Consider the following 17,028-nt stretch of genomic DNA (forward strand, 5'->3'; position numbering starts at 1 on the left):
GGTGCTATGCTATGCCATGGAAGGAAAGCACTTTATAAGTCTCATATTAAAGGAGCAGCTATAAACATCATTTGGTACAGTGTGGTTGTACATCTCTCAGAACTATACACCCTGGAATTAATGGTACAAGCACATGCTCTGCTGTACAGAAGTAGCCTGGGCCCCTGGTGACTGCTAAGCTTCAGCCATCAGGATGACTGGTAGGAGAACCATTAAGACAATGATAGTGATAATTGTCACAGTGGGATGGAAATAAAAAATGCCTTCAAATCCATTTGCTGGTCCTAACTAGATTACAGCCATTACATCAACCACTGAATGTTAATCTGGCACTTAAATAAATCCCATTGATACAAATACAGTCATACAGTTGGCCCTCCATATGCAAGGATGCTTTATTCTCAGATCCAATCATCCACAGCTTGATTGCAGTGCACCTGTGTCATACGTGAGCGCTGGAAGCCACGCCAGAAGGAGCAGCACCATGCGCTAGAAAAGGCAATGGCATGTGCACCGCCACAGACACAAGCCCCATTCACTTGAATGGGGCTTGAGCATCTCTTTTTTTCCCTTTACGTGGGTGTGTGTGTGTCCAGAACGGATCCCCTGCATAAGGGAAGGGATGACTGTATTTATGGATTTTATTAATATATTCTCCCTAGGAATATCTATGTCCTCCAGTGCAACTCTATGATCAACTTTAACCAAAAGTTGCACTGAAGGACCTAGAGATTCCTAAACCAACCATATCCAGAGAATACTCGCCAATGGCTACTCTTCAACCTGGAGAGAAACAACTAGTAGGCCGTCTCAGGTGTTGTTTGAAATCTTTATGAATGAAATATAGTCAAATAGAAGGCATGCTTATCAAATTTGCAGATGACTCTAAAGTAGGAGTGGTAGCTAATACCAAAGAGGACAGGATCAGAATTCAATATTGGTGGTTGTAGATGCAGGGCTTGCATTGGTGCAGCTGGTTTTGAGAGGGACGAGGTGTAGAGCTGGCAGAGATGAGCCTCAAAGCCAGTGGAATGGGAAACAAATGTGAGTCTGTTTGGGAGAGTGGGGACAGAGCTCTGGGAGTGAAATGCCAGGAAGGGGAGGAGGGACTGGGCTAACCTGCATTGATATTATTAACATTGGTTTTTTTCCTTCAGTTTAAGTAATGATCATCTGTGCATATCTGCTTCAATAAATCCTTTCTGGTTGAACCACGAAGTCTGAGTATTGAGTTGATAGTGACAGGACTTTACAAAATGTATGGTGCTACATCTGGGCAGGAAAACAGTAATGAACAAATATAAGATGGGTGACATTAGGGCTTCCCTTTTCATTGAAGAGGGAAACCTGTCAATGAGCTGTCACTAATGCAAGTGCCCAGGTGTGAAATGTCACTGCTGGGGCAGTCATGTTATTGTCAGTCACTTGGTGTCAGTGTCCCCTTCTCTCTCCTTGCCCGCTCCGTCTCACTATTCCCAAGGAGCCTGATTACCTCCTCCTCATTTCTTTTCTTTTTAAAAAACTTTTTTTACTGAGCGTTGTAGCAGAGTTCCAGAATTGTATGAGTGAAATGACATACATGCATACATTGTGTGTGTGTGTGTGTGTGTGTATCAATACTGAAAAAAGACATGAGGCAGGGAGGTAGGGTTAAATGGGACTCATGAAGAGAGTGCAATGGCAGCAGTAGCCCACATTGCTTGATTCCAAAGACATGCAGTATTAGAGTTCTGAACATGGTATGTTTCCAATTTTTTGCCTGACACAATTGCTGCAAGAAGTCATGTGGTAAAGTCCTGAAAATCTGGCACTGAAATGAGAGAAGATACAAACAGAGTAGCAATGGCTGAAGTCAGGGAGCACCTCAGAAGGGGAAAAAGAAATCTGCATTCTCCTACAATCCAGCCTTGGATTACAGTTCCGATCTATTAATTCCAATAAACTCAGTGCCAACCTCTTGCACACACTGCAGTACAATCTGATGAAAGGGAGAACCTCCTGTACAGAACATGTCATGAGAAGGCAGGAGGTGAGCCTCAGTTTCACAGTCTGTCTTTAAGCATTATTTGACGTTTTTAATTTGTTGCCTGCTTTACTTTATTGTACCCTTTCCTGTATTGTTATGTATTATTTATATGTATTATGCTATTATTTCTTAGATTGTACACCATGGGCAGGCTTACTTTATCTATCTTATTGTTTGTATGTACAGCGCTGTGTAAATCTACAGCGCTATATAAATAAAGCCTAATAATAATAATGATAATAAGCCTCTCATATTATTACTGTAAGGGCTATCCTAACATGTTTCAAGCTAGGAAAACTCTTTCTAGTTATACAGAACTTGGAAAAGTTAGTTTTTGGACTATATCTCCCAGAACCTCCCAGCCATAATACCCAGTAACCATAAAAGCAATTTTTAAAAACGCTATAATAACCCCAAGATGCATACTCTTGGTGTCTCCTTAATATTCATATCAAGTTTCATCTGTCTAGAATTCACATTTTTAGAGGTATTGTGGAGACACCTGTCCAGCCAGAGACAGAAGACATGCATGACATCCACACATACGCATAAAAGAATTGTTGTAGGATAGTGGGCAAAGTTGTGATCTGGTTCAAATTTCATGTCAGTCATTAACTCATTAAGTCTTACCTTCTGCACTAACTTGTGATATGGTGATAACACTGGTCTGCCTTATAGGGATATTGCAAAGATTACTAAGCCAATTTATGTGAAAAGTGTTGAAATGTGCTACATGATGCAAAAGCATATTATTAAAATTCTTTTCTTGAGAGGGACAGGAATACACAATTATTACTGAGCAGAAAATTATCTCCCCCCTGTCTCTGACTTCAAGTCACCTGTCCACTTAAGGTGACCCCATTAATTTTATAGGACTTTCTGATCTGTGTGAGATGCTTCCAAATTCTAGGACAGAAAAGATCCATAAAGAAAGTGTTCATCTCTGTAAAGAGCTACAATCAACCTGTTTACTTGGCACATGGATTCCCAGGAGCATGCCTTTTCATGGCAACATTAATTCTATTGTTAGTATATTGCCATTGGTAAAGATGTCTCTGATTGGAACTGATGTTTTGTTTCTGGAAAGACACGTACTACAGTGCCCACTTGCTGCTGATGCCTGGCGCTGCTCCTCATCTGTACTGAACTGCTCAGAGGAAGGAAAGCGTGGCGATTTTGTTTGGATTGCTGACAGTTCAGTATCATATTACATTTTCCTAGTAAATGTAATATGCAGTATGCTTTGTAGGGATGGAAACAGGGGTGGTGAGGGGAGGCCTTAAAACATTTAGTTGTGGGGACATGCTCTTGACAAAACACATTCATTAGAATTGAACAGTGAATTTATTACCAGGAATAGGAGAGCTTATGCCATCATCAGTTTGTTTGCAGGAGTCTTTAAGGTGTCTGGAGGCACCTTGTTTTCGTTGCAACAGACTCGCCAGCTACTCACTCTGGGACTTGTTGCTTTTGCAGGCAAAAGAGGTGCTGGAGGAAAGATTTCACTACAGGGTTAAAATTAAAACAAAACGGAGTGATTAGCTGCCAGCTTGTATTAGTTATTCTTTCTGGCAAGCTGGGTTTGAGGTGGAAAGGGAAGCGAGAGAGAGAGAGGTGGAGCTAACAGCACATCAGGGTTTGGAGATGATGCCATCACTACTAACTGAAAGTGGACCTTTTCATCTGTCTGGAGAAATGATTAGAATGACCTGAATGCCCCAGAGCTTCTGAAGACAAGCTGCATCTGTCTGTTCCCAAAGCAAGCTGGCACGAGTTAGAAGTGCCATTCCTGAAAACACGCTTCTCTTTGGAAGGTAAGCATTTCTTTTCTGTCTAGAAGGAACTTGGCACATGGATTGCTCTGGTGAGGATATGCTCAGGGGGGCTGATGATACTCAGATAAAGTGAGAAGGGGAGCAAAGAAGTGACAAGGGTTATTTTAGTTTTCAGGCAGCATCCCTGTGAACTGCGTGTGTGTGAGAGAGAGGGGGAGAGAAAAAAAATGGCTTTTAGTGATTTGTGTTGTCACTTGCACTGTGACACGGACACATATATTTGGGAGAGATCTTTGGAAGGGTCAAAACTTGCAAGAGGCATGCGTGAACCAACAGCAAAACTGCTTTTCTTTCCATATTCAGATGGGGAACAAGCACAAGGAGTATGGCTTTAAGTGTGTAACTAATACAACTCATGAGTGCCTTGCTTAGATGGCAACATCTAAGGGAATAGCTACACTGAATCCCCCCATGCAGAGGCAATGAACCAGGGAGTGCCAGGTGGCAAACAAGGAAAAGTCCTGACTTCAAGCTATGCTTTTGGAGTGACTAGAGGTGTTTTGTTGTACACTATTTAACAACAAAAAAGCCAAACTTGGTAGAGCAGACTGTCTCTTTTCATAGGAGTGGGCACTGTGCAGTCCTCCCAATATTATGAGACTACAAACCCCATCATCCCCAGGCAAAATTCCCAATTGTGAGGAATGCTGGAAATTGTAGTCCAATAACCTCTAGAAGGCCACTCTGTGACCAAACTTTTCAGGAATTTTGAACAGGGATTTGTTACACCCCATGCATCTGATGATGTGGGCTGATGTCCATGAATGCTTATACCAAATAAAATATGCCTCTGTTAAGGTTTCACAGGACTCTTCGTTGGTTAGAAATTTGTTGTCCATAATAGCTTCAGAGAGAGGATTTACTGCTATGCCTCCATTTCCATAGTAAGGTCTGACTTTGAGTTTTTCATGTACTCTAATGTTCTACTTGAGTCTCTGGTTACATGTCAAGCCTGCACTGTTTCTCCATTAATCATCAACGCTAGTAAAATGTTTTTGGCTGATTTTGATGGAAACGTATAGAATAAACATAGCAGATAAAGGCACAGCTGGTGATTTCAAAGAGCAAGATAAAAACCACAGATTAAAAACCACATTAGTGAAGCTTGAATGTATGGGGCAGGATAAGACTGTGAATACATTATTTCTACCTTTGTATTCTGCAACAAAAGAACCAGATTAGTGCTTAAAAGAAAAAAAAGAAAAAGCCATCTGTCAACCCGAAAGGTGTTTTTCCTTGAGGTGTACAGGCGTTTCCATTTTGTTTTCTTATTACAGGCTAATATGGTTAGTTGTAGCTTGAAAGTCTCTTTCTGAAAGTGAGCTTATACTAACTGCACTTAAAAAAAATTAGGAGCATGTAAGGTAGAAAGGTGGACAATTCTGAAACTTGGGACATTACTAGCTGTATGTGAGTGGAAAGAGAGGAAGGCTGCATGCTAGATGGACGAACTCCATAAAGAAGGTCACAGGTATGAATTTACAGGACCTAAGCAGAGCAGTGGAGGGCAGGGAGTCTTGGAGATGTCTCATCCATAGCGTCACCATGAGTCTGGATCAACTCAAAGGTGGTTAACAACAACAAATGGGAGTGAGAAAATGGTCTTCCTAACAGCAAAAAGACACACCGAGTGCCTTTAATCCCAGTTAATATCTGGGACCAAAGGGCAGTAGTGCTTGAATCCTTCAGTGTCCGGGAAAGCAGCCAAAGGGCTGATAAGACAGCTAGTTTTCAAACAAACAACCCCCTCCCAGCACAGCAAAGTCAGTGTAAGCTACACAGTCCTGGAGAGTTACAGTAGCTTTACCAAAAGGGTTTACCAGAAGAATTGTCAGACGGTCCGAGGTTCAGGGTAACAGATAGGCAGGTAGATAAAGCAGTCCAAGGTCAAGTTTCCGGGTAGTCAAGACAAGAAGCCAAGGAGCCAGAGACAGAGTCTTTCCTCTAAAAGAGTCAGATATCCACTGGCAAAGAACCACACATGCTCCAGGTGCTTAAGAAGGCAAGGAGCTGGCCTTCAGCTGTGCATGATTACGAAGACGCTTCTGATACAGCCTCCGAGATCTTCGAAGGCCCTCTCTTTCTACTCGACGCTCATTGAAGGTAGGCACGCTGCCCAGATCCTCCTCCATGTCCACAGCCTTGGCACCAGGCAAACTTGACTGCTGAACCTCTGGAGGGGCCATAGACTCTGCTCCAGCAGAACTAGGGCCAGCCTCTGGCTCCTCCATTACAGGTTCAAGCCCCTGGGGCTCTGGCTCCTCCGTTATAGGTTCAGATCCCAGAGGCTCTAGCTCATCCTCTGAGTCCTCCAAGCCATCTTCCAGGCTGGGCATGACATTCAGAGAAGTGGAAGTAGGAGTCATTAATGGAAGCATCATCTTATGCTTCATCAAATGGCATGATGGGAAAACCCTTACAATCCTATTCCTTTTATATGCCACAGATTTAGTTCTATACACACAGATCCTTGTTGTTGTTAATTCCTCTCGAGTTAACTTTGACTCATGACAACCTTGTGGATGAGCCATCTCCAAGACACCCTGCTCTCAACCTCTCTGCTCAGGTCTTGCAGGCTCAGGCCTGTGTCCTTTCTGAGTCTAACCATCTGGCATGTGATCTTCCTCTCTTTATACTGCCTACCACTTTTCCTAGAACCATTGTCTTTTCTAATGATTCATTTTTCCTTATGATGTGGCCAAAGTATGACAGCCTCAATTTAGTTATCTTGGGCCCCATACAGACTGCCAAAATAAAGCTTCTTCGGGTCACTTTGGAGGTATGCTGTTTAAATGTTGCATGCATCCTAAGAGTCCAGAAGCCACGCCAAAGCCATGCTCTAGTCCTAAGCACAGCTTTGGCACAGCTTCCAGACTCTTAGGGCGCATGCATCATTTAAATAGCATACCTCCAAAGTGATCCAAAGCAGCTTTATTTTAGCAGTCTGTATGGGGCCTTGGCTTCCAGAGAGAGTTCAGGCTCGATCTGTTCAAGCACCCATTTGTTTGTTATCTTGGTCTTCCATGATATCCTCAGCACTCTTCTTCCCAATCCTAGTCTTCTGGTTTCTTGACTGCAGTCTTCTTTCTGATCAATATTTGAACCAAAGTATCGGAAATCTTTGACTATTTCAATTTTCTCATTGTCTAAGATGGATTTATGCAGATCGCCCATGGTTGTTGTTGTTGTTGTTGTTGTTGTTGTTAATGTTCAGTATTGCTCCAACCTTGGAACTTTCACTCAGATAGTTACAATGTGTAAATGAAGCCATTCACTCCTCTTGTTCATACAGAAATGCAAGCAGTGTAATGATAACCAGGGGTGTAGTTACCTTGATTGGGAGGAGAAATGGGGGCATTGTTCCCACATAACAATTCTATCTCCCTGGTTAAATTTTCCTTCAGTATCAAAGTTTCATATTCCAGAGTGAGCCACACCTATAGCTCTTAATTTTGCTGTGTTTGCAAATTGGTCACTTTGTTTGCCTCTTTTACTTGGATTTGTTGTTAGCTGCTCTTGAGTTGGTTCCAACTCATGGCGACCCTGTGGATGAGACATCTCCAAGAATTCCTATCTTCCACTGCCTTGCCCAGATCCTGCAAGCCCTTGCCCATACCCATTGATTGAGTCTATCCATCTGGTTTGTGATCTTCCTCTCTTTCTTCTACTTTTCCTAGCGTTATTGTTTTTTCTAGTGATCCACGCCTTCACATTATGTGGCCAAAGTACGATAGTCTCAACTTAATCATCTTAACTTCCAAGGAGAACTCTGGTCTGATCTGTTCAAGAACCCATTTGTTTGTTTTCTTGGCTCTTCATGGTATCCTAAGTACTCTTCTCCAACACCACATTTCAAATGAGTTGATTTTCTTTCTGTCTGCTTCCTTCACTGTCCAGCTCTCACATGGTAATTGGGAACACAATGGTCTCGAGGATTCTGCCTCTAGTGCTCAGTTGAATGTCTTTGCTCTTCAGTATCTTTTCCAGTTCTTTTATAGCTACCCTTCCCATTCCCAGTCTTCTTCTTATTTCTTGACTGCTGTCTCCATTCTGGTCAATGTTTGATCCTAGATATGGGAATTCTTTAACTATTTCAATTTCCTCATTGTCTAGATTGAATTTGTGTATTTCTTCTGTGGTCAATATTTTTATTTTCTTTATGTTCAGCATTAGACCTGCATTTGCACATTTATCTTTGACCTTCCTTATTAACTGTTTCAATTCCTGAATGTCTTTGGCTAATAATATGGTGTCATTCGCATATCTTAGGTTATTAATGCTGCTTCCTCCTATCTTCATTCCTCATTTTTCTGATTCTGATTCTACTTTTCTAATGATGTTTTCAGCATATAAGGCCTGGGACAGACTGCCTGAAAAGGGAAGCCTGCCGGCAGCCTACTTTCCTCTGGAAGGAAGCCGCAGCCGCCAAACCGCACAGCTTCCCTCCAGAGGAAAAAGAATCTGGGAAAAGTGGGTTCTTTTCCAATCACATGGTGGACGTAACAAGTGCACCAATGGTTCATTTGTTACATAAGCGACGCGTGGCGACATGCTGATGCCACATGTAGCTTACATAACAATGGCAGCACCTGTATACACAGGGTGCCGCCATTGTTACGCCGTCCATACGTTCTAGGATCAAGTCATCCCCAAAGATGTTCAATATGTATTGTGAGGTATTGCTAGGTATTGTGGGAAGATAAGAGAAGTTTAATGGAGTCACAGTGACCTTTTGACTGAGCAACACCACGGACGAATCACCTTCCTTTCCCCCCTTTTCTTCTTCCTTCTTTTCCAACTTGGCTCCCTGGAAAGGAAATATCAATGGATTTTTAAGCTAATAATAATAATAATAATAATAATAATAATAATAATAATATGATTTATTTATATGCCGCCCAATCACTAGGAATCCAGGCGGCTTACAACAGAGGAATAATACAAAATAAGCAATAACAATAAACATGAAATAAAAGAGATATAACATAGCAGCATATTAAGATCACAATCAACAATAGCAGTAGATTACAAAAATAAAATATAGCAAATCAGTAGCAGCATATTAAATAACAAAATACATAGCAGTTAATAAAGCAAAACAAGTAAAAGGAAAAAACAGCAATAAACATTCCTTGCAATAAGTTTAAAGCACCTAGTTTCCAAGGCAATGTCTTTGCGCCATACATCCCAACTGTCCTGGTTTGACACAGGCAACCCTGATCAATCATCTTTCATCCCATTTTTTCTGATGCTTTTAAAATGTCCCAGTTTCTCTCTCCTCCTCTAATTTCCCTCTTTGTCCTTAGTTTAGCTTCAGTTGCTGCAAACTGAATTTCCACTCAGTTAACTCAGCAGTGGGCAGGGAGGAGAGTGCAGAATTTTCCTGTAGACTCAGGCAAAAGCAAACTGCTACAGCCTTTCTTAGCTTGGGTGTCTTCCTCATTAATAACTTTTTGACATTGTTGCCACTCCCTGATGTTGCTTGACAACGCCTGTCCTGGTTTTCATCCATGAAATAGCAAGATCATATAGAATCTTGGGATTTGCAGTTCGTTCTTTTGTGCCTTCAAGCCATTTCTGACTTATGACAACACTAGGTGAACCTATCATGGGGTTTTCAGTGGCTGAGAATATGTGTCTGAAACCTTCTGCCCAAGGTCACCTAGTGGGGATTCAGACCCTGGTCTCCACAGTCCACTATGCTCAAACCACTATACCACACTGGCTCTTTGCAGTTTTGGAAGGGGCATTTAGAGCTCGCAGCCAGAAAGCTGATGACAGTCATTCCCACGTGGGGTATAACTTGCTTTCCTATCTGGTTCTGCCCCGCTTTGTGAAGTGATTCCAAAAGATCCCTCATTCTCACTATGAACAGAGACTTTTGTGAAATCACTTTTTGTTTTTGTTTTCCACACATGTTGGAGCCAGGGAAGGCAGAGCAGCCCTTCATCTGGTCACCCCCACCCCCCGGAACACCTTCAGAAGGCTTCAGCCCTAACTGGCCCCCCCCCCCCCTTCCTTCCTTCCTTCCTTCCTAAACTGGCAAAGTGTCTTCTTCAGGGGAGAGTTTATCTTCTCCCCCATCCCTCTCCTGCCCTCTGCTCCACCTCTGCTGGCCCTGGACTCAGGGGTCAACCTGGGTGAGAAGGTGCAGCGGGGCTGCCAAGGTGAGCAGCTTCTCTGCCCGGGGCTTGGAAAATGGGGGGGGCACTTGCAGGTGACCAGTGAGACTCTGGGTGCCCTCATGGAAGACACAGACATGACCCCACCGGTTGTTTGTTGGGCAGCAAGGAGGAAAAGTGCTCTTCCAAATCCACGTGTGCCATCCCAAGCTTCTCAGAGGAAAAAAGTGGGATGAGGGTAAAATGAGGCTAAGCGGGTGAGGAAAGCGCAGCTACCCCCAGAGTCTGGGGGAGGAGGAGGACAGAGGCTAGGTTGGAGGACCTAATTGTAAAATCAACAGGTTGGTAAAGCATTGTGGGTGTCTCTGGGGAGGGATCGTAAACAACCATCTGCCATTCGTCCCTCCCTCAGAAAAAAATCGATTCTGATTTGGCATTCCCACTTACTGGGCATGCTTCAGAATCGATTATTTGGGGGGAAAAACCCGACTTTCAAACTAGTGTCAGGGTAACCTGGGTTGTTTGCATTTGCCCCGCTTTTTTCCACTTGGAATTGCTCAAATGAGGATCAGGAGTGGTTTCAAATGGGGATGAGGGTCATATACCTCAAATCACACTTTGGAGCAAGTTGCAGTGGGAATGAGCCCAAGGGATTTATATACCAGTCTGAACAGTATAAATAATATAAACAGATTTTATGGAAAATACTTCCTCACTAACAATAGATAATTCCTATAAAAACTCTACTCCTCTCACCCATACACTTTATTCTTGATTGAAATTCTTTGTTGAAGTCCCCCCCCCCCCGAAGAATTGGTTGAGGTCTACTGGCCTTGGCTAAAGTCCCCCCTTCAAGTCCTCATTAGAGTAGAGTAAGTGACTTATTTAGCATCTATAGCCTCAAGGTATCTGATGGTCTTAAAGTGGAATTTCTGGAAGAATCAGCTTCTCATTGCCACTCTCAGGATGCGTTCACCTGGCAAATGAGAAAGAGATCAATCTCTACCAAGAAATAGCTGAGCTACCAGAGTATAATCTGTGTGGCTAGGAGATTGTGTGACTGGTAGTCCAAGAAGTGTCTTCCCACAATTCTGGTGGAAATCACCAGTTTAAACCTCTGCTTCCCACAAATTCCTTTCACAGTGTTCAATTATTCAGTGTCTCTGTGCACAGGAATGGCACAGCTGGGAGGAGAGAGGCCAGGAGAGCTGCACCTTTAAAATGCAGGCTCCACGCCCAACCCCACTGGCACAGCTAGAGGAGAGAGGCCAGGAGAGCTGCATCTTTAAAATACAGGCTCCACCCACAGTATCATCACTCCGCTGGCAGAGAAACACCTGAGCCCACCTGGCTCAACCAGCCCAGATCACGTCATCAGCCATAGTGGATATTAGGCTGCATGGTTTTTTTTAAAACTGATTAATAGTGTATTAACTATGGAGAGAGATGGCAACAGGTTGAGGGAGATAACTGTTATTGTATCTATTTTAAGCATATAATCTGTACTTGTTTGTTATTTTGTTGTCAGGAGAGAGTTGGGGATTGTTATATTGCCTATTATGTTAAGTTATGTTTGATTATTATGTCATGAGATGTTGTTTTAACATATTTAATTTGATAGTGATAGTTATTCTGCTGCCACGGAAGTGCTGGGGATTGCCATTTAAATCATTATGCTATGTTATGCCTCCATTATTATGCTATGTATTGTGCTATGTATTTTGGATCTTGTACTCTGTATTCTTTTTTATTTTTTGTATAATTACTTTATTGTTGTAATATTGCTGTGATGTTTTTGATGGTTGGTGTATTTTGTATTTTTGATGCCTTTGTTTTGTAATCTGCCTTGATTCCGCAAGGAAAAGGCGGAATATAAATAAATCTATTATTATTATTATTATTATTATTATTATTATTATTATTATTATTATTATTATTATTATTATGTGTGACAAAGAGAACAGGATGTGTGTCTCTCTGTGTGAAAGAGATTGAGAGAAAGGAGAGAAGTACCCGCACCAGTTCTGCCCATCGCTTGTATTGGCTTGCATCCCCCCAAAGGTTCCTGCTCAAATAATGGAGTCCTTAGATGAAAAAGGTTGTGTCATCATCCCTGTTTTCACCCTGAGACAAAGTGAGATTGGTGGGGAGACAAACTGAGGTTGGTGGGGTAGCAATGCAAAATGTTGAGGTATGGGGGAATGTTTGGTCTGAATCCTCTTTGTTAGATCCTTTGACTGGACTGCTGATGCAGCTGTTGATGGATTTTTGGGTCGGCTCATAGGCAAATCCCTTTGATTCAGTGGGTCTACTGTAGTTGGGAGTAGCAGTTTGATTCTGTGATAGATTCTTAAGGAACCAGTAAATGTGTCTGACACTGCTTTAACTGCCATGGCTCAGCGCTATGGAATCTTGGTATCTGGAGTTTCTTGTGGCACTAGAGCTCTCTGCAAGAGAAGACTAAATATCTCACAAACCTACAAATCTGAAAATGCCATGGCCATTAAAGCAGTGCCAGACTGCATTATTTCTCCAGTGCAGCGACAGCCAGGATTTTCTTTGTAAGACCGCATCAGTGGAACTCACTCTCAGTTGCATTCTTACTGAGAGTGGCTGATACTGCATCATTATGACAGACGGCCTTTGCTTTTTTAAAAAGTTCTTTTAAAACAATGCCTTTTATCTGTTTTATTGTGCATCACTCTGGGAGCAGAAACACATTTAACAAATCTTTTCATAAATAAAATAATAGTGTTTAAATGCTCCATGATTTGACAATAACAACTACACTGTTCCAAGAAACTCTAGCTCAGCTGTCTCTTTTATAACATCATACAGTACATTTGTGCACACACATGCACATGCACACACTCTCTCTCTTTCTCTCTCTCTCTCTCTCTCTCTCTCACACACATACACACAGGTGCTTGAACAATGTGTCTGTGAACTTGGGAGTTATCACTGTTAGATATATAACTTTATTAAGAAGCAAAATTTCTTGTGAGAAAAGCCCATATACGCACCAAAATACATTTCTAGCTCCCACACCACTGAAGACAGTAGGTGGCCCACTTTAGAATATACTGACAGTTATTTTCTCCTGATATGGTTAGGTACAATCTGAGGTGCATATTTACTTACCTAAAATACTAATATGCAACTATTTTGTCTGATATCACACTTCAGTTAACAATAACCACAGTTTAAAATATGGAATAAATATAATAAAAGAAAGGTATTGTTACCAGTGTGAGGAATACATAACACACAGAAGAATAACACTGCAGATAACTGCTAGGCAGCATACAGTAAAAACAAATTATTCCAATTTGAAAGCTTTTCCCAAAGAAAAGATTTTTGCTTGCCTTTGGAAGGAATAGAGAGTATAGAGCTTCTTCAGGAAGTAAAAGCAAATATGCAGTAATGTAAAAGAAAAAAGCTCTGTTCATTAATAATCACACATCTCATTTCAGAAGTATGAGGAACCTGGATCAGAACCTCCCCTTCTACTCTACTGGTAAATAGATTGGAAGATTCCCAAGATAAATCATACTGTCCAGCATTTCACAGATGAAAACTGGGACAAGTGTGGCAAAGAAACAGTAGAATGTGATCAAGATGGCAGAAGTCATTAATGAGGCAGAACAGCCAAGCTAGGAGAGACTGCAACAGTTTGCTTTTGCCTCTGTCTGTGGGGAAGGGTAAGATCCTGCCCCCTCTCCAACAAAATTGTTTTTTCTTACTTATAACATTTCACAGATGAAAATTGAGACATGTCTAATGAAGCAACATCAGAGAGCGATCAAGATGGCAGAAGGTATTAGTGAGGAAGAGCACACAACTGGCAGAGGCTGCAGCAGTTTGCTTTTGCCAGGGCCTGTTGGGAAGGGGGAGATTCCACTCCCTCCTCTTCTTCCCCCACTTCTACTCCCTCCTGAGCTAAAAGAGTGCAGACTGTTTTGCACTTTGAAGTAACCTGAGGACAAAGAGGGAGGAAAGTGGCAGGAGGAAAGAGAAACTGATATATTTTTAAAGCTGCTGAAAAAATGGGAAAATTGGGACAAATATATAATTATAATTTTAGAAAGCAGCATTTTAAAACTGATAAACTGGGCCTCATTTTTGCAGTGCTATCTTATCTAAAGCATTAAACCTGTGGTCAGACTGTCGGGCTAGGACCAGAGAGGAGTTTTTGTGTGTCTTCAAATCATTTACAGCCTGTGATAATCCTAAAGCAAACCTATTGCAGATTTTATTGGCAAGATTTATTGAGAGAAAGTTTGCCGTTGCTATTCCTCTAAGGCTGAAAAAGCATTACTTGGCCAAGGTCACCCAGTGGCTTTTGCATGGGCAAGAAAGGATTTGAACCCAGGTCTCCCAGAATCAAACCACTACACCACACTGGCTCTCAAGACCAGCATCAAATCCCCACTCATCTGTGGACATTATCAGACAAGGGAAATTAGAAGTATAATCCAATGGCAATCTGAACGCAATGATGGGGTTTAACATTATTGCGTGATAGACTACCACATGCAAATTCGGGCAATGGGAAGTCAGTCTGAGCACAATCATGGCATTTCATGTTATTGCGTGAGAGGTGATCACACGCAAATTCGGGCAATGTCATGCTATTTTTGGGCAATGGGAAGCCAGTTTGAACGCAGTTCTCATTCACGTAAGTTCACTGAACTAGCAAATTCATGTAAATGCATTCTGGCCCCACTTTCTTTTCATTCGAAATCAAGAAAAATTCCTCACGTTTGATAAAGTCCTGTGAGTTACCATGCACCAGTCACTGGTTCCAGCTGTTGTCACAATAGTATAGCAGTGAGGGGAAATGAACTGGTAACATTGCCATACTGAACTTTGAGAAAGGATGATGTATAAATGGAACAAACAAATTGGACTAGTAGATGTGGTAAGAGATAAAATATTTCAACCTAAATCCAATAGCTGATCCCAGCTAGAATACCAGTGAATCAATGACAGCTTGGTAAGCCAACAACTGTGTAAGTGTCATTGATTCAGTGACACTTTTCCAGTTGGGCCCAACTGGAAAATAGGTGTTAGAGTGGCACAGAATGGGAAGAGATTTTAAAATGTATGGCCTTTGATATGTCACTTTTCTCTAATATGTGTGCAGAAAAATACTGAAGTGGTGTAGAGTTTTAGTAGAATTTTGAAAAGCACAAAGCAAGAAAAGTCCATCAGCTAGATTTCTTATGTCCTTATTACTCCTGAAGACAAGCAGAAGTTCCTACATATAATTCCGTCCCTGCCATATCAACGATTTCCTGTATAGGTGTATGAACATTTAGTGTCTCAGCCTGAAGGCTACACTAGAAGCATAAAGACATTTTTCCTGACAACTCGTTTTCTGTACACAAAGACAACACGGTTTGGCAGGAAGCAATGGGAACGTCCAGTCCTCACTTTTATTCTGTAGCTCTGAAATCTTGAGATGACTGCCTCATGTACTTTTAAAGATCTTTTTAATAGATCTTAGTATACTTATGTGTCAATGTTTACTCTAAATTAGAGTGGGAATTGTGTGGTTTTCCAGATGTTTTTGAAGTACAGTTCCCAACAATTTTAGCCAGCATGGCCAATGGTAAAGGATGCTGGGAGCTGCAGTCCAACACTAGGAAAGCCACATATTTCCTATCCAAGCTCTAAATCTCTTGCAATAGTTTTGTTGTTGTTGTTGTTGTTGCCATGCAACTCTGTGTGCCAGAGTATGATGGGTGTGAATCTCTGGATGCATCTACACTGTAGAAATAAGGCAGTTTGGCACCACTTAAATTACCATGGCTGCATCCTACAGAATCCTGGGATTTGTAGGTTTCTGATGTATTAGCACTCTTTGGCAGAAAAGCATAAAGACATTGTAAAACTATAAAGCCCAGTACTCCATAGGATGGCGCTACACTACTTAAAGTTGTGTCAAACTGCATTATTTCTACAGTGTAGATGCACCCTATGAGTCTTGAACCAAGTGAAGCTAACCTGTAATAAGCTACGACTATGGAGTATGACCTTTGTATATTTGTTTCCACATTTATTCTTTGCATATATGTCCTTTGCATATTTGTTCATTGCTATTTGTTTTCATTGCACCAAGACATGAAAATGTGGATTTTAAATGGTAATGAAAAATAGAATAAAATGTAGACGTCAAATTACTTGCATCCAAGAAAGATAAGAGTGTTGATCTGTTTGAAACATCCATTGTGGGTGAGTAAGGCAATACTTTTGTTGGAATCACAAAGCCATGTGTAAACTTTTGAGTTTACTAGAACTCTTCTTCAGCCTTTTTAAACAAGCTCAGGGTGTGGGAGGGATAATAATGTATTTATATTACGCCTTTTCCCAAAGGAATCAAGGTGGATTACAAAAAGAGGGATAACAATAAAATATAAGTGCAAAAATTGACCATTATAAACCAACCCATACCCCAACCCTCCCCCTTAACATAAAAACATTAAGAGAAAACACTAAAATAGAATTAAACAATGAAGTTAAAAATTTCAAAATATGGATGTGCTAAAATTTCAGGTGGATATGAGGCGAGACAAGTATCTTCTTCTAGGGGAGACAAGCATCTTCTTCTAGAGGAGAGAGAAATATATTGGTGGACATGATGGAAATCTTCCTTTGGAGTCTGGAATGGAATGAAGGGGATGTTTTGCAGATTTAATTTAATTAGACAGTGTCTGGTGTAAAAAAGATCTCAGGATGTAGTAAGGCTGGCACAATGAATCAATTATCACTCTCCCTTTAAAAACCATAAAAGCCAGAGGTTATTTTAATCTGTCTGACAGTAATTGAAACTCAGATATTCACTGTAAGATAAAGAAGAGAAAAGCATGGATTCCTGATATTATCAAAGTTAATGGGGCTGAATGGGTAGGCTCATCTAGTGGTTGGATGGTATTTCTTTTCCACTTCCCCATTTTACACAACAGCTGTTATATGTGGTAGAAGGATATGGTAGATTCTGTCTGTTATCTTACCATTTATAACAGTGGTTCTCAACCTTTCT

General features: G+C 41.3%; 1 protein-coding gene across 1 annotated transcript in view; it reads left to right on the forward strand.

Moving 5' to 3' along the window:
• Window positions 1-3,397: 3,397 nt before the first annotated feature.
• Window positions 3,398-17,028, forward strand: part of A4GALT (alpha 1,4-galactosyltransferase (P blood group)) — a 57,994-nt gene continuing 44,363 nt past the window's right edge. Inside the window, exon 1 of the mRNA XM_042470780.1 lies at window positions 3,398-3,840. The gene's annotated coding sequence lies outside the window, so the exon portion shown is untranslated. The remainder of the gene's footprint in view (window positions 3,841-17,028) is intronic.

The sequence above is a fragment of the Sceloporus undulatus genome, chromosome 5 (genome assembly GCF_019175285.1).
Source record: "Sceloporus undulatus isolate JIND9_A2432 ecotype Alabama chromosome 5, SceUnd_v1.1, whole genome shotgun sequence".
Taxonomy (NCBI): domain Eukaryota; kingdom Metazoa; phylum Chordata; class Lepidosauria; order Squamata; family Phrynosomatidae; genus Sceloporus; species Sceloporus undulatus.